Genomic DNA, 10,959 nt, shown 5'->3' with positions numbered 1-10,959 from the left:
TAATTTTACAGCTTTATTTTTCATATTGAAAAGTCTACTCGACGAGTTGGATGCCTGGACTCGTCGAGTAGGAACGTTTTTGGCCACGTGTTTAAGTGACCAACTCGATGAGTCGTAGGAAACAACTCGATGAGTTGGAGCTGAAGGATGAAACCCTAAATTTTAGGAGTTTTACACCCTATTTAAAGGATCCTATGCCTCCTCAGCCTCCCCTTACGGCTCCTTGTGAGTCCGGAAACCCTAATTCGTGTGTGTGCTCCATTCTTGTGTGGTTTTCAAGCTTGGAAGGTGATTTTCAAGGAGAAGACTTGAAGTATAAGAGGAGTAGTGCCAGAGGATCAAGAGGATCTGACTCTCCTACTTATTGGAATCAGTTTGAAGGTAACAAGTCATTACCTTAACCTTCCCTCTTTCTAGATATATTTATGTTGAAGATTAGGGTTTTTATAGCATATATATTAGCCATTTTTTGGTATGGGATAGTATCTTAAGTTGCAACTTTAGATCTGAGCTTATCTTAGTCTCTATAGCTATAAAGTCTCCAGCTTTAGCAAGTATAAACCTTCCCTTTTGAGTTAAACCCCATCATAAGCTTGGATATGACATTCTAAGCCTTTAGAGCCTTGCATGCACGTAAAGTTTGCAACTTTACATGATAAACATGAATTGGAAAGCTTGATCTGTAATATGGAGCTTTGGAGTGGCTTAAAAATCATCTGAATGGAGAAAGGACTGAAGGGACTCGACGAGTTGTATGGCCAACTCAGCGAGACCGATCAAGATTGTTGTGCAAGGATTTCTGCATGGACTCGGCGAGTCAGCTAGGGTTTTCTCGACATTTGGACATGCATGAACTTGGCGATTTGCAAGGAAACGCGATGAGTTAACTAGGGATTTCATGAATTTTCGAGTTCAGGAAGGACTCGACGAGCCGGTGAACTACACTCGACGAGTCGGGTCAACATGCATTGTTGATCTTGACCATTGAATTGGACTTTGACCAAGGGTTGACTAGTTGACTTCTGGGGTATTTTGGTAAATTGGACATTTATGGAAATGGCCTTATGGTAAATATAGGTGGTGGAGTTCGTGGTCGTGGTTCGAGAGTTTGAGTTTATCATTTCGATTCGACATTTTCAAGGTGAGTTGTCCTCACTATACTAACAGGGTAGAAGGCACCAATGTCGGTCCTTTTCGGATCTGTATTCAGGTTATTACACGTTATGCTTTATGATATGTATCCTGGTTATAGGATGGTTGCTATGTTAGAGATCGGTTAGATAAGTATCCAGGTTATAGGATGGTTGCTATGTTAGTGATCGGTTAAATCGGTATCCTGGGTATAGGATGGTTTCCATGAATAGTGATATGTGAGATCTACATGCTTAGTTGTTTATATGTATGTGCACATGTTTGTTGGTTTGGGGGAAAGGGTTAATGCAGGTCCTGTTGTGTGCAGTAGGCGAAGATACCCTGGGAGGACAGGGTAGACTGCAGGCCCAGGCCGGGCAAATCTAGTCAGGCCGAATACCCAACGAGCGGTCTGGATAGGCTGAAGGCCCCAAGAGGGTGGTCCAGACGTGTCGAAGGCTCGGAGAGCGGTCCAGATAAATTGAGGGCATGGGAAGGCAGTCCATTCAGACTGGTGGCTCATTATGCATGAGGTTTGCTTATACGTTATATGATATGGTTGTATTTGTATGTCGTTGGTATTTTGGAGAAGCTCACTAAGCTTTAGGCTTACAATTGTTGATTATGTTTCAAGTACCTCTGATGATCGTAGAAAGATGAAGGTGTGATCGTACAGCTCCTCATATTTTATGTTCTTATGATTTGATTCTAGGATACTCTAACATTATACTATTTTGAAAACAAGTTTTGTAATGATTAATGATTTTGAAAAAGTTTAAATTTGGCACGATTTTTATGGATGTTACACACAACCATCATAAATAATTAAATATAATTGATAAAGTTACATGGTTTGTATGTGTAACATGTTTCAAAAATCAATTACAATATGATGATATAAGACTTTACTGATGTCTTAGTGTCTCGTATTCAAAATCTTGATCTTACCTGTCGTAGTGATTCCCTGAAAATACAAGTGGTTTTGAAAAAGTGTCAAAAATTAAGTTGGTGAATTCATAAGTATTTTGTATGATAAATATGTGTCTTTGTTCCTTGAAAATGATAGTATGTTCATCCATAAAATCTAATATTTTCTTTTATATGTAATGTAGTCTTAAATGTTTCAAGACCAAAATGTACAAGTATTTTTCATACTTAAAATAGTAATATGTAGTTTTATACATATATAAAACCAGATGAATTTATGTTTCCAAAAATCTAAATTGTATTATACTGGAAAATAATGTTTTGTAGTTGTATCCATGTAAATATGTTTAATGTATGTATGGAACTGCCAGTTGTACTGTAAAATAGCGTAGTGTAGAATTAACTGAATATAATCCTTTGAATACATGTTACCAAAAATGTAAATGGTATTGTACTGGATAGTTAGCATAGTTTTATCTAAATAAAACCATTTCAAGGTATGTATGTAAACTAAACGTATTGTTAATACCTAGTTGTGAGTTATTATAACCATACTTAATGACTGATGGTTTGTTACAACGTTCTTCAGGTGTCGGAATGGTACGAATTTGTCATCCCAGACCTGCCGGTCTAACTGTAGCTAACAGTTTAGGTGCGAGATTGTCAGTCTCATATAGATCTATACACAAGTGTCACGTTCTCCCTCCAGGAGACGCTGGTTATAATACAAGACTTTTGTTGGTACTTAGGTAGGTACTTGAAGATAATGTCTCACAAAGCTATATTAACGGTTTACGTATAGTGTAGTGAAATCCCTGTTTCTTGTAATATTTGTATGTATTACCTCTTCATAGTGTTTACATAGTGTGAAAAATAATTATTCTTTTAAATAATTATTTTTTGTACCCCCAACCGGGTAAAATAGTGTGTATATTTCATAAACTATACATATTATAGTTTATATAAATATTTCGTTGAAATAGTGAACCCTTTGTATGCTATTATCAAATATGTCATGCTAATAAAATGAAATGAAATAATTATAAATGTTCGTTTATATAATTATACCCTTTTTGCTCGACATGTTACAAAATGGTTAAAGTTTTATTGTAATCAAATGTGTATCCATATGTATATTAATATTTTGTAAAAATATAAATGTAACGGTTTGTATTGTAACACAAGTTTTCTTGTGTTTTACTTGTATTACCCCTTTAAAAAATGGAAAAATCGTAAAAACTGTAGGGGTATGAACTCACATCGGGTGTGTTCTTGGCTGGGTAACGAAATGATAGAAACGTTCTTCAAGTTTAGAACACGCGAAAATAATCGTATCCTAATAGTATTTAATACATACTAACGTATGTAAATTTAGTCGAATTAATATGTAATTGGTATTGAATACTAAATTGCATGTAAGGAACACTTATAATAATATTAAGGATTGGCTTTTGAGCAAATGATTTTTGGGAAATTTTTGAAGGTGTTCTTGAGGAATTTAAAGGTTTGAAAATATGAATGTATTTTTATGAATTTTGAGATAAAAATATAACTCATTGTGAAGGTGAAATAAGAGAAATGGGAGGTAATATATATATATATATATATATATATATATATATATATATATATATATATATATATATATATATATATATAAAGTGATGGGATGTTTGCATTGAAATGTATAATTTGTCTTTTTGAAAAGTGTGCCACCATTTAAAAAAAATGAGACTTCAGGTTATCCCAACCGAAATCATAAGCGATTTCGGTCCTACGTGCAACCGAGAATTCAAGGTCTTCGATCAAGGGAGTTCTCGGTCAAATGGTGTTCTCGGTCTCAAGATTCTCTATCCAAATGAGGTTCGCGGTCTAAATGACTCTTAGCGTAAGGTGATTTGGGTCTAAGTGGTTTTTTAGTCCAAAAAACGAAAACTCCTAAAATGGTGTATAAATTCATTATTTATTGGATTAAATTTTTAACTTTTTGTTTATATGACTTATGTTTGATTCGTTTGATTTTGATTTGACTTGTTTGACTTTTATTTGAGTTTCTTTGACTTTTATTGATCCGAAATAACCGGTTGTTACACATAAAAAAATGTTGCGTATGTGATGCGTGACGCAACACTTGATCATCTGCTTCAAACCTCTTAATACATTACTTTAATTTATTGCAGCAGTCTGTAGAGGTTAAAAAACAAACAGACTTTTTATTATATTTTGCAGCCGTTTGGTATTCTTCTTCTGCCACAGAGAGTTGCAGAGGTGGTCCGCAGACTTTAGACATTTTCGTTTCGAAAAAAACAAACAGCACCTAAATCATTCGAATTTTAGGCATCATGATTTTAAAGAAGTAGAAGGGTAAAATTGATATTTTACTTTTATAAAATTATGGGATGAAAGGATATCACATGACATCAAGATAATTTTTTTATTAGGTTCGTAGATGAGGGCGAAAATATGATGATTATTTTAATAGATTCCGTTATCAACTTAAATGTTCAATAATCATGATATTTTATAAATAACTTATTTTTATGTTATTTCAAGTAAATTTTGTGGTAGTGACATACATTGTAGCAAAAACAAATACTTTTAGTAAAATGAATAAAATCTACAAGCTTTAATTACTATTTATAAACTCAAATAATATATAATAAAATGGTAAAATAAATACATCATTTTGAATGTATTGTACCGTGTTGTTTAACCATTCTTATAAAAGACATGAACCAAGATGATATAAACCAATAAGCATCAGGCGTGTCACAAAAAAGAAATATAAAAAGGTTTGTAAACGCATGACAACTAATTGTGTGTTCCTTAAGAGAAAGTACCAAACAAGCACTCACACCAACACTACCAAAACTGTCTCATGATGAAACAAATAAATGATTGTGCAAATTTTGTAATATTCTGGTTGATATTTTATATTGAAGATTTATTAGTTGTATTTATATTGTTACTATAGGACTATAAGTTAACAAACTATAATAGTTATAAGATAATTAATATTATTTTGCAACGATAGACAACCTAAAAAAACAAAAATAAATAAATAAATAAATAAATAATAAAAAAACAGTTAAGCAAATTCAAAACAATCAATATATATATATAGCATCGGAATTTAAAGCGATCAACGGCAAATGAAAGGTTGTAGACTTTAACAACGGACGCACATCCACCGGATTATAATAAAACTCATTTTCTTTTTTTCGTTTACTTTTTTTTAGTCATGTTTTTTTACTGAAAAAAACCGAATATATCATTGTTAATGATTTTTCATCCTATATATATATATATATATATATATATATATATATATATATATATATATATATATATATATATAATTTTATTTGAAAAAAAAATCACTTTATTTCTTTCGTTTTTGAAAAGTTAAAGTTTATTTTTCAACCAGAAATTTTAAGAAATATATCAAAGTTCATGCTTTTTTTTTATACTCTTTAAATATATATTCATACTCATGTAAAATTCGATTTTTCAGTTCTAATTCACATTGTGAATCTGTTCAGATTCACATTATAAATTTTGCTCATATTTATGGTGTGAATAATAGTAAGTCAGATTCACATTGTGAAATTTGAAAACTAAATTTTATACTGTTCAGATTTACAATATAAATAAACAATTTGTTGATTTTACAATATTAACTTATTAGTAATTAAAACATGAAAATATTATAAAATTACATGAAAATATATTCTGATTCATACGTAAATTTCATTAAATTAAATTATGAATGATCAAATAGTTGAAATAATAAGTAAGATTCATATTGTTAATGTTAAAATTGAAATATTTACAATTCCGATTCACAATGTAAATCTGAACCAATCGAAGTTTTTTTTAATCGATGTTGATGTTAATTAAAAATGACAAACAATTGAGATTTTTGGTGTAGTTAGCTTTTTTGGATAAAAATAAACTTAAATATTAAATTAAAAAAAAAAACAACAACAACAACAAAACGAAATGAGTTTTTTCGAAAAAAAAATTATATCAAAATGAATCTGTACGGAAAAACGACGGAAAATCGTGACCAACGATATATTCGGTTTTTTTTTTCGATAAAAAACATGGCCAAAAAATCTTAAACAAAAAAAGATGTGGGTTTTTTGGTATAATCCAGTGTATGTGTGTCCAATGCATAAATATACATCTATTCCATTGGTCGTGGATCATTATGATTTTTGATACTCACGATTTGTTCACTTGTTCTTTGTTAATAATGACTCTCTCTCTCTCTCTCTCTCTCTCTCTCTCTCTCTCTCTCTCTCTCTCTATATATATATATATATATATATATATATATATATATATATATATATATATATATATATATACTATTTTTTCCATTGTATGAGTACACGCTGTAGCGTTTAAGCTTCCGAATGGTCGAGACTAATTATTGCATTCCCAACATTTTTTATCAAGTAAATGGGTGTTTGGCTTAGCTTTTCAAACCCCAAGTTCTTTTTGGAAAAGTTACAAAAAGTCAGGATTTCCTGATTTTTCCAAAAAGTTAGCTTTTCCTTATGTAAAAACTTCAAAAGTGACTTTTAAAACCAATTTGCCAAACATCTTTTGCTTTTTTTTCTTTTCCAAAAAGAACTTTTGGCTTTAAAAAGCTAAGTCAAACACCCCCTAAATCTCTCTCTCTCTTTGTGTGTGTGTGTGTATATATATATATATATATATATATATATATATATATATATATATATATATATATAAAAGAAGTAATTATTTTTCTAGATCATGTCACTAGAAAATATCATGAAAGTTGAGTACCTAATTTGAAAGAAAGATGTTTTTACGTATGATGCGACATCACTTTAAATCAACATAGTTTGTACCAAATTCCCGCATACATTCTCCATTGTCTTATGACAATGGCTCCCACTCAAGTCCAACAACGACATTTGAGATCCTCATTACATTTTGTATGCACAATTGAACAAACTATGAAACAAGCCCGGCAAAAAAGACTTGAGCTTTATAGCACGAACTGTCGAACATATATATGTGGTGTCACCCTATTTGTCGAAAGGCTTTGGACCCAATAAGCATATACATCAAAACCATTAACTCAATAAGAACATGAACAAAATTATTCTTTTTAACTTTAGTTGTGCTCTTTCTAATCGTTAAAAGGTTGTCTTAACGGTAGGTGTAATATAAATTGATATATTCTTTAGGTCAAATTGTTTTACACAAAATTCTTTTTTTATATAAAATTTTGATTCTGACATTGGCTAAGTTAACAATTTTGTTGCAACTTTAAGCAATCAACCGGCTTGCTTCAAGTTTTTAAGTTTCTCATTTGCTAATGAGTCAAAAAAATTGATGTAGCTTCCTTATATATGAACCTAATTGGCAAACATTTGACTTAAATTGAAACCCTTACGTCGATGGTACGCACTTTCTCTTATTTCTTCTTATTTTCTTTCTTAAATAATCACGGTTTTGTGCAATAGCTTCCTGTGGCGCTTTGAGAGTGGTGTAAAGCAAGGCAATGAAGGTTTCCTTTAGAAGATGTTATTGTTGATAACTTTCGTTGTTTTGCTTACACCACTTTGAGATATAAACCATTTAAGCGACTTTGGGAAGTTATTATACAAAATCGTGATGCTCTAAGAGAAGAAAAAAATAATTAATAAGGGAAAATGAGTATTGATCTATGTTAGGGTTCAAATTAAGTCAAATGTTTCTAGTTAGGATCATATGTGGAAGTCTCATTAGCTTTTTGCCTATTTCGTAAGTGGATTTCATGAAACACCTAAAACAACCTGTCGATTGTTTAAATTTGCAATAAAATTGTAAATTTAATAAGAAAACAAAATATCAAAATTGAAATATTATGTAACTTAGTGTATTTTATATAATTTTTATAAAACAAATAATATCTTGATCTATTGAATTTTAAAAATAACATGTATCTTTAAAATACAATGATATTGTATTGTGCAAATAGTATATTCGTTCATAATACAAGTTTTATATATATATATATATATATATATATATATATATATATATATATATATATATATTTCAAGTTCCCTTATGAATAGTATATTTTTTCCGCTTCAGAATTTGACCACAATATTTTGAGAGGGCTGGCAAGATTAGTCCCTCAGTTGGCTATATGTGCTTAGTCATCGATTGCAGATGATACGTGCCACAATCAAGTTTGAACATGTTCTGTCTACTGCTTGGAAGTATTTGTTATCTATTTTATTGTGAATAAAGACTTCTCATTTTCCCCAAACGAGTTACACCTTCTCTCTCTCTCTCTCTCTCTCTCTCTCTCTCTCTCTCTCTCTCTCACATCTTTCGTTCTCCCTCCATCCCGTCAGCAACTCAACGCCGTTTCGTTTCTCTACTAACTCTAGCATATATTTTTGGTATTGCAATAGCCCTTCACGGAGGCAACCCAAAACGTTTTCACCTTAGTAGAATGCTTCCATTATTCCCAAAGCCCACTCGATAATCGATCGATCGTCTCCACGTCCTCTTCCTTCTTCTTCATCATCGATCGAGACTGCTTCGCCGACCTCTGTTGTGCTGGACGTTTCTTCCACCTATGACCTCCTTTAAATTACATATGTTTGAAGCAAAATTGACCTCCTTTTGCAGAACAACACCCCAACATCTCTCATTTTCTTCATCTCTTTTTCTCGATTGCTCTACACTCACACTGTTGACTACCATCAAAGAGGTCGAAGACATCGACCTCTATTGTTACCTATCTAATCAAAGACAAACATTATCTCACTGCAACAATCAGTGGTTATCACTCACAATGGTTTTCTCTATGTCACCACTAAAGTGCAAATACTTATTAAAACGTCGAACCATTTACTATTCACCACCATCTCCACCTACCTCCTCGATCCCTCTCGTTCTGCCATTTTCTATCTCTGATGTACTAATGAAATTAGGTAAATTGATTGTTGGGGTTTTTACTTTTTTCAATTTGGTGCTTATATTTTATAGATTACAGATAAACTCAACCAAATAGCCAATCATTTCAATTGGATATCTTTATAGGTTTTCGTTTTTGTTCAATTTTGTAGGATATCAATAACTTACATTGAATTTGTTGGTGGTATTGAGTTTTGCTAACTAAAAAAATTGTTTCACTTATGATTATGAATGACCAATAAAGCAATGAAATCCATAAACTAGTAAGCTCACAAGCTCTAAATCCTTGGAATCCCGGTTACTGAGGTTTGTTAGTTGTTATATTCATCTTACCTGATTTTATTTAGTAGTAATACTCATCCTCATTGTGCTTGATTGTAGGAGGAGTTAGTTTCTTCATCATTTGCTGCAGCAATATACTTGAAATTCAAAGAAATTCCTCCATAGAAGAATGTAAGTATTTACAAGTTTTTATTATTATTCTTTTATCACATATCTTCCTTTTGAAGATTTGTGTTGTGATGTCAAAGTAATCTATGGTTATTTGTTATTCTGCTTCTAGCAATCAAAATACATTGCATTTCGTCCTTTAGAAAGCAGTTTTCTTGATAAAACGGAGAGTTTTTGATACAAAACGGGCTTCACTCGGGCAGAGTTTCTGCTACGAAACTAAGAACTTCGGGGCTTGGATATGATATCGGGGGGTCGGGATAGTGTAAGGAGGCTTAAAAATAAGCTAAGAATGAGAGAGATTTGATTTTTCTAACACAAACCCAGAGACCTCGCACTCCTTTTATACTTGGCTGAACTCTCGCACTACGTTGAGCGTACTTCGATACGCTGGGAGTACCTTTGTACGCTCCGCGTAGGCCCAACGTGGCGTGTGTTCGTAAACCAAGCTTTGTACGTGTCCGATGTGTGTTAACATGCAAGGTAAGGCAACATGGATGGCTCTGGTCGAAGCTTCTAAGTATTCTGGGCGTACCTATAAAGTACGATAGGCGTACTTCTCTTGTCCAGTCTCGTAAATTGTGCCACAAACTTCAAAATTTTGTATCTTTCACATACGAGCTCCATTTTTGACATTCTTGATATCCACGCATCGGTGAAATTACGCTCTACAACTTTCGTTTAGACTCTGTCGGCTAATTTTGACTTTATTTTTAAAGTTATATTTTTAACAGTCCGGGACAGGAAAACTCCGTTAAAAATTCATAACTTCTTCATCCAACGTTTGTTTTTGTCTGTCTTTTTACCGTTGTATTTCTTTTGATAAGATCTTTGATTCTTGTTTAGGTTGTTTCGGCTAAAAATCACTCGGTCTTTATTTCGAGTTTCGGGCTGTGTATTGTTATGTCGATTCTTCGAAAAATCATAACTTCCTCATACGAAGTCAAATTTGGACGTTATTTTTATGTAAAATCTCAGTTTAATGTATTCTACGACTTTCATTTTGATTGTAAACTCACTTTTTACGTCGCACAGCGTTGTGTCGGTTCTGTCGCGGATCTTCGATTGGTCATAACTTCTTCGTTATAACTCGGATTTCGGTGTTCTTTATATGTACGGAAACCTAGTTACGATCTCTACCACTTTACTTATCCCAATTAAGATTTTTGAACAATTTATTTTTGACCTAAATTTTACTGGTGTTACAAAAACCCTAAACATACAAGGGCTTGGGTTGTTACCGCTGCCACGTTGTGGCCATCCTTTGTCACCCTGTGATGGCCCTCCAAAAACACTATCCATTAATTTCATGCCACACAGTGGGCATCCATGCCCCCACGTCATGGCTGAGGGTTTTCTCCGAAAGCTTTATTTTGTTTCCTTTAATCTTGGCCAACCTTCTTCGGGAAAACGGGTGTTACATTTGACTAAAATGTGAAGAAAATGAATCCACTATGTTTTTCTGTGTGATTTTAATAGCTCAATGTTCATTAA

The sequence above is a fragment of the Lactuca saligna genome, chromosome 1 (assembly GCF_052625555.1).
Source record: "Lactuca saligna cultivar CGN05327 chromosome 1, ASM5262555v1, whole genome shotgun sequence".
In the NCBI taxonomy this organism is placed as follows: domain Eukaryota; kingdom Viridiplantae; phylum Streptophyta; class Magnoliopsida; order Asterales; family Asteraceae; genus Lactuca; species Lactuca saligna.
This window is presented reverse-complemented; position numbering follows the sequence as displayed.